We start from the raw sequence: 26,835 nt of genomic DNA, 5'->3' as shown, positions 1-26,835 counted from the left end.
GCAATGAAGAAAGAGAGAGAAATTAGTGAAAATAATAAAAGACCCACCTGATAAGCTGAGGTTCCAGCACCAAAAACAAAGTCCGATGGAAAATCATCCCTGCTAAATGTAAGGGTGGTTTGGCCACAAACCACCTCTGCTAAAATTAAAATTAGGAGAAGAAATAGAGAAGAGAGACCCAACAACATCTTTTCAAAATGTTATCTATTACTCTTCTTCTTCTCTGCACTTGTTCCTCATCCCTTTTATAATAGTTTTAGAAAAACGAGACCCACATATGCAAATATAGAAAAGATAAAACAAAGGATAATAGTCATAAGGGAAAATTCTAAAAAAAATCTAAAAAAATGGTGAAGTTAGCTAATTTCTCAAAAAGGGGTGAAACGCATCCCAAGGATTGTTTTAGGACGAAAATGCCCTTATGTTGCCTTTCCCTCTAATAAAATAAGCAAAAAATCCCAACGCGTTTCACCTAACATTTTAACCTTTTCCCACTTCTCTCTCTCTCTCTCTCTCTCTCTCTCTCTCTCACACAACAAAACAATTGAGGAGCCCCCCAAAATTCTCCTCCTTGGTGACTTGGTGCCCAAATCCAACCCACTATAACCGTGTACCGTCCAGACCATAGGATGATCCAAGCAGTCCATTTGATAGGCCACATTGTAAATACGTTGTGTCCCAAAAAAACCATTTCCATATGATGATCCTAGCCCTCAGATATAAAGAGAAATTGCTTATTATGGAAACCTCTATACATTGGAGGGTTGTGATCATCCTATGCAAATGATTTTTGGGGCACAAGCCATTAATGTTATGGCCCATCAAATGGACGGCTCGGATCATCCTATGGTCTGGACGGTACACTTCATTTTAAAAATATGGGTGGGGCCTAAATTGGGTTAATGTTACTGTACAAACCACACCATAGGATGATCCAAACCGTGGACAGCTTGGATCATCCTATGTTGTGAACGCTACGCTTCAATTTGAAAAATATAGGTGGGGCATACGATTGGGCCTTAATGTTACCGTACGACCAACTCTATAGGATTATCCAAACCATGGACGGCTTGGATCATCCTATATTGTGGACGGGCCTTAATGTTACGATACGGCCAACTCCATAGGATGATCCAAACCATTCATTTGATGGGCCACAATGTAAATAGGTTATGCCCCAAAATCATTTTCATAGGATGATCACAACCCTACAATCTATAGAGGTTTCATAAGATGTAGTTTCTATTTAGATCGAAGGGCTAGGATCAGCCTAACGAAATGATATTTTGGGACACAACATATTTACGTTTATGGCCAATCTAATGGACGGTTTGGATCATCCTATGGTGTGGTATGGGTGGGGCCTACTTTGAACTACATTGTTCAAAGATGGGCCCACCATTCCACCAACGGTTTCTTTTGGCCCCACCATATTTGAACAACGTAGGCCCCACCCATACCACACCATAGGATGATCTAAACCGTCCATTAGATAAGCCACAATGCAAATAGGTTGTGCCTAAAAAATCATTTCCACAGGGTGATCTAATGAAATACAATGCAAATAGTATTGTACGGGTCACACCTGAAGGTCGACCTTTTTACATTCTTCACAAACAGGTGCGAATTTGCCATAATAGGTCGACCTTTATAGCACATGTACAAACAGATGGGAATTTGCCTTTATAGGTCGACCTTTTCACCATTTGACCAAACATGTAGGAAGACCAATTACATGTCGTCCTTTCCACCATTCCGTCAGACATGTGTAAAACATGTGAAAATGTATAATTAGTGGTTCCTAGGTAAAATTAGTGGTTCCTAAGTCTAAATGGTGGTTCTGAGTGTTTAAAATCCAATACTATAGCCATTCTCACTTTTTATAGTGGTTTTGACTGCATAACTATTTCAATCTGACAATTTAAAGTCTCGGAACGGAACAAGTATTAGGCCATCTAAACTATGAACCACTATGAGATCTAACTGTTTAGACAACTATTTAACCCATTGTTCATACATTCATTGCAACTTTGACATCCACTGAAGTAATATTAGATTGTGTGAAGCAATATTTCTACCTTGGAACCACTATTTATATCTTGGAACCACTAAATACTGGTAAATAGTGGTTCATAGGTAAAATTAGTGGTTCTTAGGTATAATTAGTTGTTCCTAGGTCTAATTAGTGGTTCCGAGTGTTTAAAATCCAATAAATATAGTCATTCTCACTATTTATAGTAGTTTTGACTCCATAGCTATTTCAATCTCACAATTTAAACTCTTGGAACGGAACAAGTATTAGGCCATCTAAACTATGAACCACGATAAGATCTGACTGTTTAGACAACTATTTAACTCATTGTTCATACATTTATTACAACTTTGACATCCACTGAAGTAATATTAGATTGTGTGAAGCAATATTTCTACCTTGGAACCACTACGATACAAACAATTTGACCATCCAAACAATCCTGGTTGTCCAATGAATCACCTTTGCTCATAGAGTATTCAATTAGTAAAATTTTTTATTAGGCACTTTCACCTTCGTGGCAGTAAGTGCCTTGTCCGAAATAAATCAGTTCACTTTCCCATGAATGGCTAAGATTAGTGCAACCGAAACCCTATTGCTACGGAGGTAAAATCGACTCATTTTTTATATGATGGCACCATAATTATCCTTATACTTTGTTATTGGATGTCATTTCATATAAGAAACAATGCATCTTGTGTAAGAACTTATTGGGGGCAATCATTGATCTAACATCGACTTTCTAGATTAAAGAATGAGATTAAAAGTAAAATTACTAGAGTTACCCGTTGGTCAAATTAAGAGACCAGAAAAGGGTATAAGTATAATAAGTGCATTTTATTCCCATTGAAACATGGATGATTAATGTAGAATAATGTAGTTGGTTAAATAGATTAAGCTAAATAGAGAATTATTGTGGGTGGAACTCTAAGAGGTATTATTATTATTATTATTTTGTAGATAAGGGGTTGGTCTCCAGTGCCATCTAATTAACTTGACCTTAGGAGATCTTCTCCACCCAAAAATAGGCAGACTAGAGAGGCAATAGAAGATCAATCTGTTGAGAATTTAAGGAATAATACAGCTTACCAGATTCTGTTGTAGAACAGAAACAACAAACAAACAGCGTTGGTAAAATCTTTTCCAATGCGGCGAGATGAGGCACAGACTATGTCGCTCTCTTTAAGGTGAATTTACGCCTCTGCAGAAATTAATTCCGATGCAGCAGATTACTGGCCGCAATCACCCCCAGGATACAACAGCCCGACGCACCGTCGATGTCCAAGAACTACACGATCTCAGAGATTCGAACCACACGAACACTCTAGTAGCCCAACAAAATACGTAAAATAAACAGAGGAAGAAAGAAAACACTGTTTACAGTAAAGTAGAAAAGCAAGAAGAAAACAATAGTTTTTCGTTTTGTTGTTGTGTAGAAAAAACATAGAGAACATCCTCTTTTATAAAGCCAAACATGTCCGTTCAACACATCTTTTAATGGAGTAAAGACGCCCTTTAAGAGAAAAGAGCCGTTAAAAAGCGTTACAGATGCAAAGAGACACTTCCCCAACAGTCACAACGCTTAGATACGCTCGTGCTATTCAAGTACGCCAGCGTTATTAAGGTACGCCGACTTACTCAGAAACTACGCCGTTATTTACCCAGTGAATGACATTCCAGTAAGCCGGCTTACTTTAGGTACACTGGCTTAAACTGCGATGGTAACAGTAAAGTTAAACGGACAGAAACCAAAATTAAAATGTAGGGGATGGAAAAACCTTTGCTCACACGCGCGGCCGGCCGAGCCGGGCAGCGCGCTTGTGGTATAGCCAAAAGCCCACCGGGTCCACTTGGTGGCTCATACGCGTAGGCCCCCTTTCTCCTCTACTCATTCACAAAGCTAAGGAAGTGAAAAGCTATATAAACACATGAAGCTTTTCTTCACTTTCCAATACGAGACTATTCACTTTTGTGAAGGAAGTGAGCAAACCCATTTTCCAAAACAAAGTGGCTTCTTTTTTTAAACAAAAGAACTTTGTAAAATACCAACAAAGAGCTATTTTGTATTAAAATACCAACACAATCTAGTAGATCACCACCATGGCTGATGGAGATACGTTTCTTAGCATAATTTTGTATTCTAGTTTATTTGCATGCTTATATTGGTTTAGATTAAGATATCTTCAACGATTTAATTAGAGTGTTTGTGTCACAACATGTCGAATGCCCTGATCCTAGGGTTACATATTGATCCATGGGAAATGCCAAAACTATTTCTTTGTACATTTTTTTATCTTATTTATAAGCCGAGTTTAATTTTATATTGATCCATGGGAAAGGCCAAAACTATTTTTTAAGGGGTTGAACCTCTAGCTGAATGGTCAAGGCTTTTGTCTATTAGCTAGAGGTCAGAGGTTCGATCCCAGCTTACCTACGCAAAAAAATAATTAGTATTGCAGTGTGCACAAAAGCATCTCATCCTATGATTCAACAAGAAATTCCTTTAAGCGTCAGGCATGATTGCCCCTCTACTTGAGAAGCTTTGAGGGTCTTCGCATCTGTCAAAGGTTTGAGGGCATAATTCTTATTGTTCTGGCGAACAATGAAGACATTATACCTTCCCTTATGAGTGGATCGAGTAGCTTCCTTTCGATCGGGGCTTGAAGATTATCAATTTTGACGTGTTCTTTGCACTTCCGGCTACTCCAATTAGAAACAGAGACGTAAGAATTTGAGAGAGAACCCTTTTTTTATTCTTCTTAAAATTAGTTCCTAATAATCTTGGAAAGTAAATGGTTTTGAAGTTAAATATGATTATAAGCAAGCAGTGATTATAAACTAAGTAAGCAAACTTCACGTTTTAAATAATCCAGCTTTGTAAAAAGAGCACCCCGTTATGGTGAAGGAAAAAACCTATAAATGAGGCTTTACATAGGGTCTTTATAAATTCCTTATTTTATTGTTGTTTTCAAAATGAAATTTAGAAAGAAAAAAAACTTTTCTGGTGTTTTTTTATGAGAAAATTCCTTCAGTTTCAAGTGTTCATCAGTTTCCTTTTTTTATCTTGCTTCTACTTGATGCCAATTTTCATTTTAATTAATTTCCTCAGAGCTGTGAGGGTATTTCTTTTTCCGTGTTATTAGTCTCCTTCTCTGACTTATTTTTTGAGTTTTCGGTAGCTTGTCCCACCCATAATTAGCAAAACTTCATTTTAAATAACTTGGAAAAATGCATTTCGAATATCAAAGAAAGACACCCTCCTTAATTTCTACTACATATTCTTTTTTGGAAGGGTAAGCTGGGATTAGGCTTGTACTACATATTTGACATGTGTTGTTATTGAATTGGCCATGCGATCGGTACTATTGCAATAGACAGGTTATTTTCAATTTTCCTAACAATCAAACCAATGAAGTTTTGCCCACTAAATGTGAATAATTTGTCCTTTTTTCAACCATCCATTTGCAAGCCATTAAATGAGTGGTAAAAACTGCCTATGTACAATTTTTTTGCTTATCATCTTCGGAGGAAAACTGCTAATTTAAGCCCAGTAAATCTTGTTGTATAATGTTTTTCTTTTATATATTCTTTATTACTTTGTAGTTTGATCCTAATTTATCTTCACAAATATTGTGTTCTTATGTGTTTCATTTGGAAAAAATGGCAAAGAAACATGCATAATCTTAAGAGGTTCTTTATTGTTTCATGAGTATTTATGTCCTAAACAAAGTTAGAAATAAAAAATATATGGCAATTAACCTGAAGTTCTAAAAGGAAACACAAACTAAAGAAAAACTACTTTGGAGCATGGGTTCTAGCATGAATGCTAGTCTTCTCAATGTTCATCTCCTTGCTTTTCTTTAGTAGATTGGAGTACCATTGAGCAGACAACTTGGGTCGCCTTGTCAGCTCCTTGTCTTCAAAGTCCACATGATAGAGCCCGTAGCGCATCCGGTATCCAAACAAAAATTCGAAGACATCTAAGAATGACCATACAAAGTAACCTTTGGTGTTTGATCCATTCCTGCAGAAAACCCACATTTTATCATTACAGAAATCTTTACTACTCTTCCACACTCTGTTTGTTTCGACCTAAAATGGGCTTAAAACAAATTATACGCCAATTTTATGTCAAAAAACACAGAGCCTTTATTTAACGGATATCATGAGTGAGATGAACTATACCTGATAGCGGTTAGTGTTGCATTAAGATACCCACTCAAGTAATCAACCCTGGCAGAGTCATTCAATGTCTCGTTGTATGGCATTGCAAAACCTGATGATGTAGTCAGTGAAAGATTAACTTTGGAGGACTTCTACAAGGACAACTTTCAATACATTTCATTAAAAATCTAAGTATATTATTAGGGCTTGATATTTATTAACTTTATGTCCGTATCCATGGACAAAAAATATACATATCAACTCACATATAAGTACAAGAGGGAATGCTGTACCTTTTACAAAAATGACAGTTCTCCGACCAAAAACCTTTGACAACAGATTGTTTAAGCCTACATATATGTGTAATTTTAAGATTGTCTCAAGTAGGGAAGACAACATGCTATCAACTTGTTTGTGGCACACTAATGAATCTAAAGATTCTAAACATGTTTGGTCTGCTCATGAAGACAGGTTAGTTTTGATTTTAGTGTCGATAGCAGTACACATCTTTTCTCTTCAAAAGATTTGTGTACGCCATAGCAAGTTACAAAGTTCATATTAGGAATAATTCACAGGCAAAGATTCAAAAATAAGAAGCTTATGAGAAGGAAAAATTCATGAAATTCTCCAAATAATTGGAAAATTCAGTTTTTATTCGTAAAAGGAAATGAATTTGAATTATTGGGAATTTTTCCAAAAATATTTGACTATTTGTATAAATCTGTAACTATGTGCTATATAAACTAACATATGATGCATATAAAAAAGGGAACAAAAGAATAGTCTTGAATTTGTTCAGTTTGGATGAAGTAATTTCTATTACCATCTCGATTCGGATCTCAATGGATTGATCTTCTCAGAGGGAAGATCAGCCTCTTGACCCACTTCGAGGGAAGGGATGACCTTTGTGCACAATACACAATTTCTGGAATAATTTATGCTGCCTTTTTCCTCTTTATTCAATATTTTAAATAACGTTTACATATACCTTCCAACCCCTTGAAAACAAGAACAAAACTCATCCAATATATTGGGGTGCAACTCGGGCAGGCTCAACCCAAACCCGGCGGGTTCAACCCGGAAAAAACTTGGGTTGGGTTGAGTTCAAGTCGGGTTCGGGTTTGGATTTGGGTTGGTTTTCTCAAGCCGGGTTGAGTTTGGGTCGGGTTCGGGTTGAGGGCTTGGGCAAACCGACCCGAGTTCAACCCGAAATTTTTAATAATTTTTTTAGTTTTTAAGCTTAAAATCTCGGGTTGGGTCGGGTTGAACGTGGGTTGGTGATGCAGTGCCAACATGGCAGCCATGTCATGTCTAGGTGGTTTTGGTGGAGTTCCAAGGTGCAGTCCCTCATTAATGTTGCTGGCCCGTTTTGAACATGATTTTTGAGCTTCTAAATGGAAGAATCAATGAAAGTGGTTGTAGATACCCCATTTTGACCGGACCCTAAAGTGCCCAAAATTGAATAAAGTTCCCGAAACCCGAGTTTCAAAACCGAATTTAGAGTCAGTTTCAAATTCCCAAAATCGATCTCGAAATTTCTGAAATCTCTAGTCCTGAATGCAAAAGAGCCTGAAAAGTCTAAAATTCCGTCGTTTACAAAACATTCGGAAAACCCTGAAAGAGATACTGATATCGTTTTCCTTCATTCAATGTTGAAGGAGGGTGGCTTATCAAAGCAAGGATGTTCCCATGTCAATTCCCATGTACTCTTAACCCAAAAGAGAAATGGCGAGCTAGGGGAGAGCGCTTACAAAAAAAAAGAAGGGTTGTTCTCTTATCATTTTCTTAGTTAAACCAGGTTAGAAGGAAGTTATTTTGATAAGGAATGGGTGCCAATACTAATCCTTGTGCTAAATGAAAAAATGATATATTTGCCCCTCCCCTTTGCCTAGCCGCCCCCTATAGGGTAGCAGAGTAGTCTCAAATATACCAAAGGGGCTGTCTAGGAAGAAAGGGGGTGTGTAAAAATTTTATTTTTATCATATAACCCATCGGAATAGGGTTGGAGAAGAAGGGAGAGACCTCATTTTTGGGGCAGCCGCATAAGAGAGGGAGGAAGAGCATCGCCTCCACCTCCGGTAAGCCACCGGCCGGCCGGCCTCCGCCTCCATCAACCCCCCTCTCTCAGCCATCTCCCTCCGACCTCCATTAAATCCGACCCAAACCCACTCCTTCCATCTCCACCACCACCGCTACCCTCCACCACTACCACAGCCACTTCCAAAACCATCTCCAAAACCCATTCTCATCTCTGCCATTCCTTCTCCACCAAACCCCCTTTTCTAACACCCACCTTCATCATCTTCTCCGACCGTTCGAGACTCCACCCCCAAACGAAAATCCGAAACCCCAAAAAACCCATTTCACCGCCACCATCAAACCCAAAACCCATTTCTGGAAAAACAGAGAGAAGGGTTTACCAAATCCGCCACCTCCTCCTTCCCCTCTGCAAACCCCATTTCATTTTTTTTTTCTCTTCAAACTCGCCGGAGCTCCACCTGAAGCTCCATCACCACCACCTCTCCCTATCATCTCCTAAACCTTCATCTTCTCCGATAGCACCACCACCCCATTCCCATTCCCCTGCAAATCCGGCTCCATCCTCACCCTCAAACCCATTTCCACTATCTTCTTCTCCGGGAAACCCACCGGAATCCGGTCGGACACCATTAAATCCTACCAAACCCACTTCATTCAAACCGCCATCGTCTCCAGCCACCTCCACAACCTCCACCGACCTCTACCCTCACCACCTCATCTTTAAATCCCCACCCATTTCCGCCGGCCAACTCCATTAAATCCGGTCTGTCACCCTCAAACCCATCTCCACCTCCATCCCATTTCTGCAACCAAACCATCACCATCAAACCCACACCATTTTCATCTCTCTACCGCTAGATCTGTCCATTCCCTTTATTCCCATCACAAAACCCATTTTCATTTTTTTTATTTTCCCCATCTTGCAGACCCTCCTCCCAGCAAAGTCTAAAACCCACCTCCATTATCTTCATTTTGAGGTTGAGATAGATTGAAAAGGTAAGAAAAATGAGCTTTGTCTCTAAGGTTTCAAGGAGCAAATAAGGTCTTTTGTATCTTGGTTGAAGAAGAAAAGGGGGTTTTGGTTGTTGTCGATTTTCCTCGAGCACCGATTTTGGCCGGCCATTGTACCACCATCACACTACCATCCGGCCGTGCCTCCTCCACGACCGCCAAACCCACCTCTATCTGTTGACCATTGCCATTTTGACGAGATTCCATCGCCCCTGGTCGGTATTTTCACCGCCGCCGCGTCATTTTTCTTGGCCAGTAATTCATCTAAGAATATCTGCAATTCAGGTAACTTTCTAAATTTTAGATATCATTGGTTTACATTTTCAAGCAAGAATGGGTGATGTATTAGTATTTGAGCTATTGAGATCGGATTTTCTGAATTTCCTCTTAATACCTGAAGCGCGCAATGTTTAGGATGCCTTCAGGGTACATGGATAATGAAGGTTGATTAATCCCTTCTTTCTAGCATATTAAAGTTTATTAAATGCTAGCTGGAAGTGATTGGGCAGGCAACAATAAGGAGGTAATATATGAGCTCCCTGATCGCTTCTTGAGCTGTGTCTTATGATGGTATTCATGACTGCATTTCCATACTGTAAGTTTTTCGTCCAGGTAATAGAATGGGATAGCCATTACCCCCTTTGGTTTGGCATGTTCATTTGGGTAGTCTTAATTCTTTTAGCTCCATGAATACCCCAACTTGACATTGCCATCATCAAGTTCAGATGGTTAAATTACTTTTCTTGTTTTCTTCAATCGATTTCTGTGGGGCATCAGGTGATGAGATGAATTCGGTACAATTATTTGGCTGAAATTGTGTGAGCATCAGATTTTGAAACTGAAATTTTCTCCTTTAGAGTTGTTACTTTATCCTGCTTAGAGACTAACTCAGTTTTATTAAAGCTTTGATGGCCTGGGATCTTAGATCGTTTTCACTGTTCTTGAAACGCTTCTTTGCTTGTTTGTGGTTTATTCGTGTGTCCTTGATACTCGTTGCTTATTCGGGGTTTCCCCTTTTGCTTCAGGGCTTTGCCCTAGTTTGTGGTTATGCTTGCGTGTTCCCAGTAGGAGTGAGAGCATTTAAGGGCCCTAAAACATTGAAGAATTTTAAAATCCAAAAACATTAGAAATTTGAAACTCAAAAAATATTTGAAAACCAGAAAACATAAAAAACATTTAACAAACAGAAAAATCCAAAATCATCTAAAGTGTTGAGTAGTTTTAGGAGTGTAGTAAGAGAGTTCGATTTTCGAACTACGTTGGCTTGATCCTCTTCTACGAGGTACGTAGTGCAGCTTGGGATTCTTATCCCAAGTCCAGCCAAACTTTGTAAATAAATGCTTTAACCCTTTTTCTTCAAAATTTTGTTTTCAACAAGATCTTTCTCTAGAGTTAGAAGTTTGCCCTTGATAGAGAGTTTTAGAGTTAGGAGTTTGTCTTTTGTTGTGTGCTTGTGTTAGAGTTAGGAGTTTGTCCTAGCTAGGAGCGCCTCCGTCCGGTCAGTTGGCGATTCACATCGCTGACTGATGACTAGGTATAGAATACGCTAGTGATCTCATTGTTTTCCTTAGGAAATACAGCCTAGTTACACATAGGTTGTAGGAACCACTTGCATTAGCTTAGGGCTAACTTGCATTTAGTTAGGGCATATAGGGTGTCCTAAAATCTACAATTCACTGGAATTTAAATAATCGTTCAAGAAGCTTTAATAACTAGTCCGGTCTTTTAGATCGAGTCTAAGATAGAGGTCTAGGTGTCTTAGGCATCCTAGCTTAGAATAGGCGCGAAGAACTAAGTTACCTTGATTCTCGTGGAGGCGGGGATACGTAGGCTTCTTTGGATGAATCCCAGACCATCCGAGGACTCGGGCTAAATCGTTTAGAGTCTTACGATTTGTTATGTTGTGTGTTTTATTATGTTCTCTTACTTTCTTGTACTGATCCTATACCTTTAGCTGTAGCTTGCATGTGTTTGTCCATCAGAACTTAGACACCAGTTAGGTATGTCACTCATAACCTAGCAATATTTAGGTGGCACCTCTTTCATTTAATTTTTTGTGTGCTTATTATTTCTATTCTCAGGAAATGCATGCTTAGATAGACGACTCCTGAGGATTGTTCCCATTTCACATGATTTTTGCCCAAAACTCTTCGAGGTTAATAATAAATGGCATAAGAGACCAAGTGTTCGCACTCGGGCGAATTGGTGGCGCTCTTCGGACCTTCTCCATTCGTCATCAGGCACGGACCTTTTGCATCTCTGGTTATCCATTGCAAACAGAGCATTTGTTTTGGTTCCATGGCGTGTCCATGGATGGCAACTCTGAGTTATTTTTAGATATATCTTGGTTTCGAGCCCTGGCTCCGGATCAGGATGTATCTCTTTCTTTTTATAGCGCCACTCATGCTATGCTGTGAGGGTGACAACAGTTTCGAGAGTTCCCTGGCAGAGCTCTCCTTCACGTTATGGATGATCCAGAAGAGGGTGTTAGGGACCCGTTCCCTCACCGTCCTCGGATCGGGGTCCACATTGGTAAGCTACAAAGTTGTAGGTCTCTTTGAGATCTTTCCAACGAGTATTTGTGCTCGGAAATTGGACAAGAAGGTAGAAAGTTATGGCAGTTTTAGTGGACTGTGTCTGTGGGTTCTCAAAACAGTCGAAGTTAGTGAGTTCCAATGCAATTAATGTTATGTTAGTCCCTAAGCTAGCTAGTGGAGGAGCTTGAACGAATTTACTTTGGTTTTCTTTTATTTAAAGAGTTAGAATCCATCTTTAGAGAGGATTTTGGATGCTGATTAACTTATGTAATTGATGGAATATCAATTGGGTTGAGCTTTGGTCCCATTTTCTTCTTCTTCTCTAAGTTGTGTTCTTGATTTATAATTTCTCTTCTTCTTCCCTCTTAAGCACCCACATTATCTAGTATCAGAGCCAACGTTACTCTCTTGGGCTAGCTTCGATTTGATTCTCATGGCGGCACGAAGAGGTAGAGGAAGGCGTGGTAACCAAATAATGGAAGATTTGAGAGATGAAAGAGATGATGAACTTCAAGCACTTCGAAGACAAGTTGAGCAACTTACCATGCGACTTGAACGGCAAGAGGCTCGTAGTGAGCGTGGTACATCAAGCCGTGGAGGTTCTAGTGGTGAATCCGATATGAATCCCTTCGCCAATACTCGTGAAGAGGTTAGGTTGGGAAGGTTCTATCGTGATTTCGACACTGTCAAGATTGACTTGCAGGAGTTCCATGGTCGTTTACAACCCGAAGAGTTTCTTGAATGGCTTAGTGCCATTGAGAAGTTCTTTGATTACAAGGAGACACCCGAAAGCCAAAAGTTCGCAGTACCAATGTGAGTATCTCTGCCTCTGCTCCACTAGCCACTGTAACGGTTTCTTTCGTGGCAACAAGTGGCTCTTGTATCTAACCACCAATCTGAAGAAGGACTGGCCTTACCGTTGCCCAACATAGCAACAAAACTCTTAGGCTCAGTCTTACCCACCATCATATGAGCTTCCTTCTGTGGTGTGTCAGATTTAGACTGGTTAGGTAGCCTACAATCTGCAGCAAAGTGTAGACACCCCATTTTGACCGTACCCTAAACCTCACTTGTTTGAGCAAAACCCCACCAAACCAATGTTTTAAAACTCCAAATTTCACCCCAAGGTAGGTTAGGGTCCCAGCAAGGTCCCTGCAAAATTTCATCAAAATCCGAATTCGTTTGCCTAGCGAACGAACCGAAGCAATGAGCGTGGTGCAAATCCATAAGGGGAGTAGTCTACCTAGTTTAGGGGGTGGCCTGGAAAGAAAGAAAATCAATGTGTTAAAAAGTAGAGGGGTGTCCCTGGGCAGCCAAAAGGCCTAATTTTATTTCTTTAATTTTTCGTTAAAAAACTTTTACCAATGGGCCCCTTTTTCTTATAAAAAAAAAACAAGTTTAAAGATGCAAATAGGGGTGCAACTTATCCAAATGAGGGCTGTCCGAGGGGGGGATGAAAATGTCATTTTTTTTTATATACACCATCGACCAAGGCTTCTGGGGGAGGGAGGATTTGTCATTTTCGTAGAGAAAAACAAAGAGAAAAGGGGATCTGGGCTGACCTTCGTCTACGGCTTGATTCCGATCATCTTCTCCATGAATTCCGGTCTTTTCAACTAGTTATCATCATCACCGAGCATCACCTACCTTTTCCGTTATCTTCTCCGACAGGATTCCGGTCGGAATCTGTGCAAGCTCCGACTATTTTTTTTTTTCACTCAAACGTCACTTAGATTTTTTCAATTTCATTATCATATAAAGAGATCTGCAAACCCTAGCTTTTGCCTTAGCTTTTGTCATTGATTCCTCCGGTCTTCTTCTCCGGCTAATCATCTCAGGCGAGCTTATCTTCTCCGGTAAGTACATCCTCGTCTGGTAATTGAGTTCATTTTAGTTTTTTTTCTTTTGAATCATAGATCTTCGCCGTTTCTTTTCTTCTCTGGATTCCTTAAGCTGTTTTTTTTGTGTTACTACATCTCTGTTTAATCCCTAACTTCATCTTCAACCTCTTAAAAAAAAAAAACTAAATCGAAGGCCCTAAACCACCGATCTGTGTATTCTTCTTATTTTTTCTGTTTAGAAACCCTAGATTTAGCTTAGGAAACCTTATGTTCGAGGTTCTAATACTCAAATTTGAGCGTCTCACTTTTAGATCTAAGATTTTCCCTAATTTTTAGAAAGAGAAAGCAGATCTAAACCCTAATCCTCTGTGTCATCCTCTCCGATCATACTACCTCCTCTTTTTATTCCAATCTCTAAACCCTAGTTATGGATCCTTGCCTTGAATCCTGCATTTGAGAGCTTTGTCTTTATAAAATTCTAAATCTGTGTTCATCTCCATCATTTAAGATCCTTAAATTCCTTCAAACCCCCTGTTGATTCCAACAATGTTGCTGGAATTCGGCCAATTCTGTTACTTCTTTGTGAGTTTAGGCAAACCTTTGCAGAATCCGCCACAAACTCCATGGATTCCGGTGGGAAGCTTGCCGGAATTTGATTTCCAAAACCTGTAATCTTGGTGGCTTCTAGAGAGGAGGAGCTAGACAGATCTTTGAGAAGTTTTTAGAAAGCGAGGAGTAGTTTTTTGTTTGGCTGAATATTCAATTCATTCTAACTCGAATCAGCTCGAAGCAAGGTATCAATAACAGTACATGAAAACTCTCTCTACAGCAGCCATGGACATGAGAGACCTGAGATCCAACCTTTAATTTGTTCCCCTCTTCACCATCACCATTGATAATTCCATAGAAATAGACAAACGACAGGGAGTTGGAACACTGAAGGTCTTGAAGGGTTGGCATTAAAACTAGTTGAAGGTGATCAAAATGCTAGGAACTGGTGGCGAAAGCTAGAAGTTATCCGTGAGCTCTTGGAAGGAAATCTGGAAAAGGCTGATCACTTGGAGAGTCTCATATATTCTGCTATATACTTGAAATGGATCAGCACAGGGCAGATTCCATTTTTTTGAAGATGGAGGCCATCACAAGCCCAATAGGCATGCTGAGATTTCCAGGCTCATATTTCTATGGGAAAAATGCATCTCCCCAGGATATACTTGTCATTCGCAAAATTCATCCCTGTTTGCCATCATTTAAGTCAGAATTCACTGCATCTGTTCCTCTAACTCGAATAAGAGATATTGCTCACCAAAATGATATCCCTCATGATCTCAAGCAAGAAATCAAACATACAATACAGAACAGGCTTCATCGGAATGTGGGCCCAGAGGATTTGATTGCCACAGAGGCCATGCTTGCCAGAATTACCAAGAATCCTGGGGAATATTCTGAACCATTCGTGCAACAATTCAGGATATTTCACAATGAGCTTAAAGATTTTTTTTAATGCTGGCAGCCTCGCCGAGCAACTTGAGTCAATTAGGGAATCTTTGGATGGACAGAGCTTACTAAGTCTTAGTAAATTTTTGGAGTCCAAGAAGAGTTTGGACAATTTCAAAGAATCAAATGGTTCCTTAAGAAGTAATGGCATGACTTTAATTATGGAAACATTACATTCTTTGGCGGCTCTAAGAGCAGTGATTGGAGAAAGTCTCGAAAGTGGTCTTAGAAATGATACTCCTGATGCTGCAATAGCAATGCGTCAAAAGTGGCGTCTATGTGAGATTGGCCTTGAGGACTATTCGTTTGTTTTGTTAAGCAGATACCTCAATGCACTAGAAGCTATGAGAGGGTCATCTTGGCTTGCACAAAATTCCACATCAAAGAATGTTAACCCTTGGAACCATCCACTCGGTGCTCTTATCAATGGCATTCGCCATGTGGGACTTTCTGGTTGGAAGCCAGAGGAATGTACGGCTATTGAACATGAGTTCATTGCATGGCAAGAAAAAGGTCTATCTGAAAGAAGAGGTGATGAGGAAGGCAAGACTATTTGGGGATTGAGGCTCAAGGCTACTCTTGATAGATCCAGGAGATTGACTGAAGAATATTCTGAAGTGCTTCTTCAAAATTTTCCACATAAAGTCGAGAAGCTGGGGAAAGCTCTTGGAATTCCTGAGAACAGTGTTGGGATGTTCTCGTCCCCGGAACGACTCAGGGAACCCTTGTATAGGAGCTGCCTCACCTGTCTTATCTTAGTGTTAGGGCCCGGCAAGAAAAGGTTGTCTTTGTGACATGTGAAGATGATGATAAGATTTCAGACTTCCAAAAACTTGATACAAAAGTTGTGAGATTTTCCAAAATCGACTTGATTAGAGTTGTTGTTTGGGATGAGACCACTTTAAAGTGCGCCCATGTTAATTTGCATATCGTATAAGAGGTCAGTCACTTTGAGAGGTAATTGGGGGATTATAACACAATCCGAGGAAGGTATTTTTTCTTACAGTCATTTAATCTCTGTTATTCTGATTTTTTTTCTTTCTTATGGTGCTTTATTTGCTGTTAGGAATGTGCTTGTGTTCTTGTGGTTATTTGTGTATGTCTTACCATCCATTGAATTGAACATGATCTCAGGGTAAAAGAATTATGATGACATGCATCACAATAGCTCTAGTTCATCTTCGTTCTTAGTTGTTTTGGATCCATTTTTTGTAGTTGCAATGATGCGTCTCATAGATTACTTGAATATTTGAAGAAAATTTGCTTTGTAAATTTGCATGTTATGTAGAACTGATATGCCCTGTAGGAATCCATGTTTAAATTGAATTATTTGCCTTAAGGAATTATCGGGCGATGAAGGTGATAGCCCAAGCCCATCTTTTAGGGACCTGCTCGGTCATAGTAGCACTCCCCTCTTTTGTTTAGTAGGCTTACCCAGCCTTTTAGATGTTTTAATCACATTTAGAACCCTTCCCTCATTGCAAGGGCAATGATAAGGTTACTTGGAGCCCCATAGGAGATATGCTTTGTCTCATTTGTTTTAGGGGTATCTTTTCCTTTAGAAATGTTTTATCTGATTGACGTTTCACTTGTTTGTGATCATGTTAGTTTACTTGTTTGTGACCACGCTGGTGTACCTGTTTGTGAGCACGCTAGTTTACAGGCTTGAATCACACTTGTTTGCTTGTTTAGTGTCTTTATCTCGGAATATTTTCCGAACTACGTTGGCTTGATCCCTTTCCATAGGGTACGTAGTGCAGCTTGAGATTTTTATCCCAAGTCCAGCCAAACCTTTAAAAATAAACATTTCAAATCTTTCAAAATTACAAAAATATTCAAACCCTTTTTCAAAAAGATCTTCCTTTAGAGTTAAGATTTTGTCCTAGACATTTAGGGTGTTTTAGAGTTAGGAGTCGGTCTTGATTTGTATTGATATGATGTGTCCTGTCGTGTGAGTGTCCCTAGAGTTAGGAGGCCTCAAGTCGATCGGTTAGACATTCAGTCGAACCGATGGCTAGACTAGAAAGCATATAGTCAGCCCATGGTTTTCCTTAGGTTGCACAGCCTAGTTACACATAGGATGTAGGGCCCACCTGCATTAGCTTAAGGCTAATCATCATGCATTAGTTAGGGCATATAGAGAGTCCTAAAAATTACAATTCACATGAACTTAAGCAATTGTACAAAAAAGCTTTAAAAATCAGTCGAGTCTAGTGGAATCGAGTCTAGGATAGCGGTTCTAGATGGTTAGGCATAGTAGTTTAGAATAAGGCATCGAACTACGTTGACTCCGATTCTTCCCGAGGCCGGGATACGTAGAGCAGCTGGGATGGACGGCCATCTTGGTCCGAGTCAGGTCACATTAGAGTTATGACTCATTTTGTCCAGTCATGTATAGAATTGAATTGTGTCGTGTGTTTTGCTGTGTTTTCTTACTTTCCTGTACATCCTATACCTTTAGGTGTAGCTTGCATGTGTATGTCCACCAGAACATAGACACCGGTTAGGCATGTCACTCATAATCTAGCTATGTTTAGGTGGCACACTTCTTTCATTTATCTTTTGTATGCTTATTATTTCTATTTCTCAGGAAATGCATGCTTAGGTAGACGACTCCTGAGTATTATTCCCATTTCATATGATTTTACCCAAAATTCTTTGGATCTAATAATAAATGGCATAAGAGACCAAGTGCTTGCACTCGGACGAATTGGAGGCGCTCTTCGGACCTTCTCCATTCGTAATCAGGCACGAACCCATTCATTTCTGGTTATCGATGGTATACAGAGCATATTTTTTTTAGGATCTATGGCCGTATACCATGGATGGCGACTCTGAGTTTTGTTTTTGTTTCGAGAGTTCTCTGGTAGAGCTCTCCTTCACGTGTGGATGATCCAAGAGGCCGCTGGGGGCTCGTCCCTCACCTCTCTCCCGGATCGGGGTCCACACAAAGTGATCACATTTTCCACAGTTGTGGCGCTTGCCCTTCTTTTCTGAAAGATAGGCTTTTTGGCCTCCAACTTGGGATTGTCACTTTTAGGTGACTTGGATTTTCAAGGAAATTTCTTGGGATTTGTTACCGCGTTAGCAGCAGACTGTTGCTGTCTAACCATCTCCAAGTTATTCCTGGCTCGAGTCTCATTTTCAATTCGAATGAATCGTTTGAGATCATCCAGTCCCATTTGCACCTTTTTCCTATACATTTCATTTTTAAAAGAATGCCATTGAGATTCATCAACTTCTTCATTCGTGTCAGCAAAGGTACTCAAAACGGTGTAAAAACAATTCATATATTTTAGACCGAATTGAGTCTTTCACTTCCATGAATTAAACTCAGATCCACTAAAGGATTGAAGTTTGACCATCTCAAAGGGAATAGTAGTCTTTTCCATTTTAGGCTAACTACAAAAGTAAATATGGAAATAGTGCACCTGATTTGTGTATCGCGAAAGCCGAAGCCAAATGGGTGAACCAAATCGCGTACCAAATCCAACATCCAAGGTGAAACCCTTCAACAACAGATAACCACCAAGGTAATAACCCAAACCCAACTGACAAATATTGGGATTTACAGGGGGTGAACCAGAGAATAAAGAAACAGCCAAGGCCAAACCCGAGGCATTTAGGCTCATGCAAGAACTGGTGGTGAACCAAACAGATTCAAAAGAACCCAAACTGTCAATAAAACTGGTTGTAGAGAATTAATCTAAAACCAGTTTCACAAACTGAACCAGTTGTAAAGTCTGAGAAAACTAGTTCCAAAAAACCGGCCACAAATGCCGCGAAGGTAACCAGTTAGAAGCCGGCGGCTTGCATCAGTTGACAGCAATTTCTGAAAAACAGATTTCTCGTCCTATTGTCTCATACCAATTATGTCTGAGAAGATCCAGAAGAACCAGCTTACAAGACCACTTGGAACTGGCTGTAATTACTCTTGCGAGATGAGTGAATCAGTCAACGTTACAGGTTTCTCGCATAAACCAGTTTCCAAATCGCAAAAACAATTACACAAACTGATTTCTCGCTCTTGTGCGCCAAATATCGCATAAAACCCTCCTAGGCACAAAATATCCCAAAAGGTGATATTGCACACAGCTGATATAGCGCATAGGTATCCTGTCCAAACAGGTGACAAATATCTCTGGTTCGAACCAAATAGCTCCAATAGATCAATCCACCAAGGAGATTTGGCTCCAACAATTGGATTTCGAAATTTCGCCGTCCATCACTAAGAAATTTTTTTTCGACCACAAAGAACTTCCACAAGTTCAGCCCTTTGGAGCAGAGAGGTTACGGGCAACAAGATAGAGCCCATGATGAGTCAAAAAACCCCCAAATCTCAGCCCTTGTTTCCACAACCGGTGGAACCGGCTTGCCAAAACACCAATCTCTTGTAGAGAAAGAGAGATAATTGCGCTCCACAAGAGTTTAGGGTTGCAAATAAGTTGGAGCCGGCAGCTGGCCAAGGAATCTGAAGCTCTCACCGATTAAGAATCCGAGAGAAACCCCCAACGATCCAACAAATTTCTTTCAAGATGTCTGTTCCAAGATGAAACAAACCCTCGTTTCTATTCTGAGGTGAAGAAAAAAAAAGAAACCCACAACCAAAAATCCGAAAAAACCAATCGATTTCTGTGGGATTGAAACCCACGCCCAAACAAGTTTTGAGGAAGGCAAAACCACGCCCAAATTGGATCTGTGGAAGAATACACCCACGCTCAAATCGACCCCCAAAAGACCCTTGAAATTGTGGTGTCTTTATTTCCACCATGATCTGCCCAACTATGGCTGAAGTTCTACCAGGCTTCAAGAGGAAAAAAATAGAGCAACAGATGTCCTCTTTTTGTGTTGAAAGAGACCAAGAATTCCAACGGTGGTTTTGCAGAGATCCACCACCGAACAATAGCAAGGGTTTCCCAATTCAAAATAATCGATTACCTTTTTGCCTTCTCTGTTGGGTGAAAAGCACGTTGCAAAACCCACGTTTGGTTATCTTTCTTGAACCCAGAAACGTGAATCTAATTCGTTGGTCCCCTCTAATAAACGAAAAATTGAATTCGGCTATGGCCTGTGTCCAATTGCACCGACCATGTGAGAGAGAGTAACCCCCTTTAAAATTCAGTTCCCAAAACAGTGTGAATACGTGATGGGGTATACGAGAGAGAAAGAGGCTATCAACCTCTTCTTGGTCTTGATTCCAACGAGTGAAATAACCCACGATCCAAACTTGGAGGGAAGAAAACCCACGGCCAATCTTGAAACCCACGTCCAAAGCCTAAAGAGGGGAGAAACTCACGCCAAAAACCAATGGAAGAAACCCATGTCAATTTGATTTTGTTTCTGTGTGAAACGTGAATCCAATCCGAGAGATAGAGGCTTCTAATCAAACGAATAAAAAATTAGGGTTCATAATGCTTCAAGATTGTTAGAGTAATTAGGTCAAGCAAGAGGTTGCTTGAAGCATTACACCCAATGTATCTAATTTGGAATACCAAGTTTGTTGCCTCCAGCCCCTATATATATTAGATACACTAGGGTTTTAATAGGTTAGTGGGCTCTAGCCCAAATAGGCCCACTACACCGGTCCATTATCTTATTGGGCTTATATTAGAACATACATGGGTTATATTATATACCCAACACCAACACCCTCTTTTCTCATAGTTGTATCTTATTCTTATGTTTTGAAGTGGGAGGTTTTGCAGAGTGAAAATAGACTTACCATTCTCCTGAATATAGATAGGGAGGGTTTCCATAAGCTTTCATGAAGTATTCCAGCAAACTCTGCAGACCAGATGGGATGATGGGCAGTGTACCTGGCACAACCTGATTCCACACTTGCTGTTAACCTATCTTCTAAATTGAAACTCAGATATGGTTTCGAGTTTTGATCTTACCTGACCAGAGGGTGTGTCATTTTTTGCAACTGCAATACAATGTCATCCATCCATAGAGTTAGACAACTTTGGTTAGTAAACAAAGGCAACTACACTACGTAAAATGGGCGTAAAACAAATTTTACGCCCATTTTTTCACTTAAAAAGGGTGTAACTTTTGTTTTATGCCCATTTTAAGTAAAAATATAACAGAGCCATTAAGGGAAGAAGGTTTTTCAGGAGAACCATACAACTGATTTTGGCAAATGTGTCAGCACTGAAATCTTGCAGATCAGTCATTGGGTCGTTTGAGTTATCTGCAATATAAACCGTAGTGTAGTGGTTTACACCAAGGAAATCGAATGAACCCTTTACTTGTTCAGATTGGAGTTTTGTGAAAGATGGGATCCTCGAACCGGCATTCTTTTTCATGATTTCTGGGTAGTCTCCGAACACCAACGGATTGACGATCCTGCAACAGTTGGTTCGATCTTATCAAAGATGATCGATTTTAGTGCTTGTGCAGGGGCGATTTCTATATATGTAATATAGGTATTTGCAAACAAGTACTAACCATCCAATATAAAAATCAAGGAATCTTTGGGTTGCTTCAACATCTGCTGTTGAGTTTGTTAAGGGAATACACCAGAAACAAAATAAATTAATGCCTATCTGACCATTTTGCAAGGCCTGCATAAGCATAAGGGAAACTTGGTCAAAGTTTTGTATACAGTCAATCACTTGGGATTCTCCAGTTGAATGCTTTGGTATCTAATATTTTGAAGCACATGGGTAACATGGATATAAATAGTGACAGAAGAAAAGACAAAGGAAACAGACGAACTTATGTGGTTTTAGGAAGCTATATTTGTTCCAATGTTTATTCCAATGTCCAATTCTCGAGGGAAGACCGGAGTTACCATGCCCCGGTTCATACACTACTTGTTGGTACCCGCGTAGTACTCACCTTAAAAGCTATCTGTTGAGGGGAGGATACCCAAGTCTTCATAAGCCCTTCACATCAGTTGCTCCTTCTTGATGTGTGATCATTGCTTTTGGGTGGTACCCCAACACAAATTGAGGTTACAACCCCTTGTGAAAACAACCAATTACTCCAAAAGCTTAAGCTGTTAGAGTTGGTGTTATTTAATTATTTATACTTCAACACTCCTCTCACGTGTGGCCCTTCTTTTTGGTTGGCCGTACACATGACAGGAGTTGTTGGATTTCTAACCCGGGAGATATCATGATGCAATAGCTCTGATACAATGTGAAACTACGGAGTTACTCCAAAAGCTTAAACAAAATGGGGGTGTTTTGTCATGTGAAAATTACATAGTTTTTATGTTTGAGTGAAACTGTTGTATTAGGATTATGATTGAGAATTTATGTGGATCATAGATCACTGTGCTCTATGCCTGAGAGCAGGCGAGACCATTGATTATATGATCCTTCATTGCAAGACAGCTAGGTATGTTTGGAGTTAAATACTAAGCCGGTTTGGAATATCGTGGCTATTTCCATTCATGTTTGTAGAGCTCCTAGATGGATGGTCTTTTGTTCCATGGTGGAGAAAATGAAAGGTTTCGTGGAATGTGCCACTTCTAGCGGTCATTTGGGTCCTATGGAAAGATATGACAGATCTGATGTATATTCCACGCGGGAGCAATGTGGGATATTGCAGATCTTCCTCGTGATTTTCTGTGTCCTTGAGGGTAGACCGGAGTTACCATGCCCCAGGTTATATACTACTTGTTGGGACCCGGCTAGAACTCGCCTTAAAAGCTAGCTGTTAAGGGGAGGATACCCAAGTCTTCATAAGCCCTTCACATCAGTTGCTCCTTCCCGATCTGTGATCATTGCTTTTGGGTGGAACCCCAACACAAATTGAGGTTGCAACCCCTTGTGAAAACAACCAATTACTCCAAAAGCTTAAGCTGTTAGAGTTGGTGTTATTTAATCATTTATACTTCAACACTCCTCTCACGTGTGGTCCCTCTTTTTGGTTGGCCATACACATGGTAGGAGTTGTTGGATTTCGAACCCAGGACATGTCATGAGGCAATAACTCTGATACAATGTGAAACTACCAGTTACTCCAAAAGCTTAAACAAAATGGGGGTGTTTTGTCATGAGAAAATCACATAGTTTTTATGTTTGAGTGAAACTGTTGTATTAGGATTATGATTGAGAATTTATGTGGATCATCACTATGCATGGAAGCAGGGGAGACCATTGATTATATGATCCTTCATTACAAGACAGCTAGGTATGTTTGGTGTAAAATACGACGCCGGTTTGGAATATCGTGGCTATTTCCATCCACATTTATAGAGCTCCTAGATGGATGGTCTTTTGTTCCATGGCGGAGAAAATGAAAGATTTCATGGAATGTGTCACTTCTAGCGGTCATTTTGGTGCTATGGAAAGAGCGAACTGCAAGGGTTTTCATAGGCTTAGTAAAAACCCTGCATTTCCATTTCAAAAAGATAATTGTATTAACAATAGCTTGGGTTAAAGCCTTGCCGAGCTTACTATTTGTGTCAGCGTATGACTTTTGGGTCAGAAATATGTTTTAGTAGCGAGGCTCAACCAACAATTATCAGGTGTGGGAACGTCCTGGCCTTTGCTGTTTTTTAACTTCTCTAATTGTTTGTGCTTCTACTGAAGCTTAGATCAACCGTGGAGAACCCATTTAATCTAAGGCCATGCTTGGCAATGACGATTTTTACCTTGGAATATTAGTTTATCCCAATGTGGAGAGATGATTAGGGAGGATTGGAGGAGATGCATGAGAGGGCATGAGTGAGGAGAGGGTAAGAAGTGACTAAAAATATGATAAAAATAAATCTTTTGTTTTTAGTGGAGTTTTTTCTCCTTGTTTTTCAGCCTTTTCTTACCCTCTCCTCATGCGGTCTCCCCCCCCCCCCCCCCCCCCCCCCCTCAAGGCCTCACCATTGGGTAAGCTAATTTTCCATGGAATAAAAATTCATGATTGTCAAACATCGCCGAACATTCGACCGATGATTGGTAGGAGTGGACATTAATCAAAAGAGTCACCTGGTATTTTCTCTTGTACAATGTGGCTGCCGATGCATGTGCCAACAATTCATGGTGTGCCACAATGTATGGTTCCACAGAGGAATTCCCGGCAGTACAATTGAAGATGAATGAAGAAGAGCATCGTTGAGGTGGAATCATTCCATTGTCATAAGCTCCTAGTGCATAAACATTGGGCTCATTGATAGTGGTCCAATGGGATACCCTGTGACCAAATTCTCTAAACAATACTTCGGCATACGCTGTGAAATCATCCCTGAATCAAATCAAACTAAGAATAAGGAAACCCATTATTCATATAAACGATTTTCTATATATCATAGCTTAGGTTGTGAAATTACACAATCTTTGGACTCAACCATCCTCCATATTCATCTTCAAGTGTTTGAGGGAGATCCAAATGGTGGATGGTAACATGTGGTTGGATTCCTAATTGATCCAAAAAAGAAAATTATGAAAACTTGCTTTTATATAAATCATAGTCACAGATATTTATCTCAAGAACTTATGGGGAAGGGTGACAACAAATGATATCGTGAATTTATCATGAAAAACTTTTAATAATATTTTTTCATGTAAGAAATAAAATAAATCCTACCGTAGCTGATCAATTCATCGATGAGATTATTGTAATGCTCGAGGGCTTTTGGATTAACATCTCCTCTCCCATCTACAAACCATACGGATTAATCATCGTAATAATGTCAAATTTCTATCAAAGGACAGAAAATATAATTCATTACTGCAGTTAAGCAAGAGAATGAGATGGAAGTAATGGTACTTGGGAGAACTCTTGACCAAGAGATGGAGAATCTGTAGGCATCCAGGCCCATATCACTCATCAGATTCACATCTTCCTGTAAGGCTTCAAATGAAAAGAGATTAGAAACTAATACATGATTATATCTATAGGGATTTGCTAGTGTCCATTGCAAAAGGAATTTCGTAGCTGGTCTGTCGCATGGGACAGACCAGCCATCTCATGAATGAAGACAGCAACTTTTGTCTCCATTCACGAGGTGGATGGTCTTATATGCGACATACTAGCTGTGAAATGCCTTTTGCGATGGATGCTAGCAATTCCCTTATCTATAATCAAGGTTTTAAATTTCGACCGAAATCCAAAATTTTGGATTTCGGTCAACACCGATTCTGAAACTGAAATTCCCGAAACGTTGTTTTTGGGGTGAAATTTCAGTGATTTCGGCTGAAATTTTGTAAAGGAATAAAATTAATATTTAATCTTATCGGTTTCAGATAGGCATGAAATTACCTCGAAACAGAAATTTAAAACCTTGTCTATAACATGGTTTGAAATTTCGGTTTCGGCACATATTTCGGACCTAGCCGAAATCCCGAAATTTTGGATTTTGTAAAGCAATAAAAGATTAATATTTCTTTTGAAAATCAATAGGGTGTCTTGTCACTACTGTTTTTCCTTCTTTTTTTTGCAAGGGCGCCCTTGTGTTTAGGATTCCGTAAGCCTTGCCGCAGGGTTTTTACGATGGCGCCCTTTGATTTAGCATTCCTCTTATTTATAATACTCGCCAAGTTAATATGCTCGACCCGAGCATTATATACTTTTGGCGTCGTACCTTGTATTTGTGGTATTGATTGCTGCTTACATCTGCCGTGCTCTTATCCATCATTTTTCCTGACGCAGTTCACATAAATTGGTATCTTAGATTTCATTTCTGTCTAACGGATAACAAAACAAATCCAGGGCATATGCAATGGAAAGTGATATTTCCACCCCCTTTATTGAATACTCATCGGATTTGCTATTAATGATAGGTTTGGGAAGGGAAATGATATATTCGACCCTTTTTCTTACTTGGGCCACCCTCTTGTAAAAGACTAGTCTCATAGTCATTAACTCATAAATACACTAGAGGGGGGCTGCCCAAGGAAAGAAAAAGGGGGCAAATATCACTTCCCTTCTAGGAATTGTAAGTCTTTAACAGATAGATTAGAAAGTACAAAAAAAAAAAAAACTGACCTGAATGAGTAAAGGTGTCCCAAACACAGGGAGTCCTTCCATCAACAGAGACTGCACCTTCAACCTAAATATATTGCACCCTTTTATTTCTATAATTGCACTCCTTTAATTTCTTCTTATTCTCAGGTTGGCAATGAAGAAAGAGAGAAAAAAATTAGTGAAAATAATAAAAGACCCACCTGATAAGCTGAGGTTCCAGCACCAAAAACAAAGTCCGATGGAAAATCATCCCTGCTAAATGTAAGGGTGGTTTGGCCACAAACCACCTCTGCTAAAATTAAAATTAGGAGAAGAAATAGAGAAGAGAGACCCAACAACATCTTTTCAAAATGTTCTCTATTACTCTTCTTCTTCTCTGCACTTGTTCCTCATCCCTTTTATAATAGTTTTAGAAAAACGAGACCCACATACGCAAATATAGAAAAGATAAAACAAAGGATATTAGTCATAAAGAGAGAGTTGAATAGAATAGCCTATCAAAAAGAGTGAGAGTTGAATACTGCTATTTTGTCGTCCCCTTGCATTTATTTAAATCTAGCCCATCTTCTTTGGATGGAAAGGACAAAAAATTGGAGCCTATGATTCAATATTGTGTCATTAATTCATGAAGAATATTAGAACTACTCTCCCATCTCAGCCTCTTCCTCCGGATTATACGTTGATTGGTAGTAAGACATAGGAGTGGACATGGTTCGGTTAGGTTTTGGGGCATAACCAGAACCAGAACCATATATAATCGGTTTGGTTCGGTTATGGGTTTACCCAACCTTCACCAAAT

General features: G+C 39.7%; 2 pseudogenes across 1 annotated transcript in view; one reads left to right on the top strand and one right to left on the bottom strand.

Annotated features, from left to right (window-relative positions):
• The window catches only part of LOC143853238 (uncharacterized), a 33,278-nt pseudogene extending 6,822 nt beyond the window's left edge, over window positions 1–26,456 (bottom strand). Inside the window, exons 1-13 of the transcript XR_013237062.1 lie at window positions 26,237–26,456; window positions 26,058–26,121; window positions 25,654–25,712; window positions 24,840–24,915; window positions 24,657–24,728; window positions 24,400–24,487; window positions 24,059–24,314; window positions 21,573–21,688; window positions 21,250–21,470; window positions 20,845–21,048; window positions 6,218–6,308; window positions 5,832–6,056; window positions 48–195 (exon numbers count right to left, since the gene is read on the bottom strand). The product of XR_013237062.1 is annotated as an uncharacterized LOC143853238 (transcript). The remainder of the gene's footprint in view (window positions 1–47; window positions 196–5,831; window positions 6,057–6,217; window positions 6,309–20,844; window positions 21,049–21,249; window positions 21,471–21,572; window positions 21,689–24,058; window positions 24,315–24,399; window positions 24,488–24,656; window positions 24,729–24,839; window positions 24,916–25,653; window positions 25,713–26,057; window positions 26,122–26,236) is intronic.
• LOC143853145 (phosphoglucan, water dikinase, chloroplastic pseudogene) lies at window positions 12,218–15,916 on the top strand (annotated as a pseudogene).
• Window positions 26,457–26,835: the final 379 nt, after the last annotated feature.

Source organism: Tasmannia lanceolata, unplaced genomic scaffold (assembly GCF_043159265.1).
Source record: "Tasmannia lanceolata isolate RefF3 unplaced genomic scaffold, GAP_Taslan_0.1 ptg000019l, whole genome shotgun sequence".
NCBI lineage: Eukaryota > Viridiplantae > Streptophyta > Magnoliopsida > Canellales > Winteraceae > Tasmannia > Tasmannia lanceolata.
The sequence above is the reverse complement of the archived record's forward strand: the minus strand, read 5'-3'. Positions and strand labels throughout refer to the sequence as shown.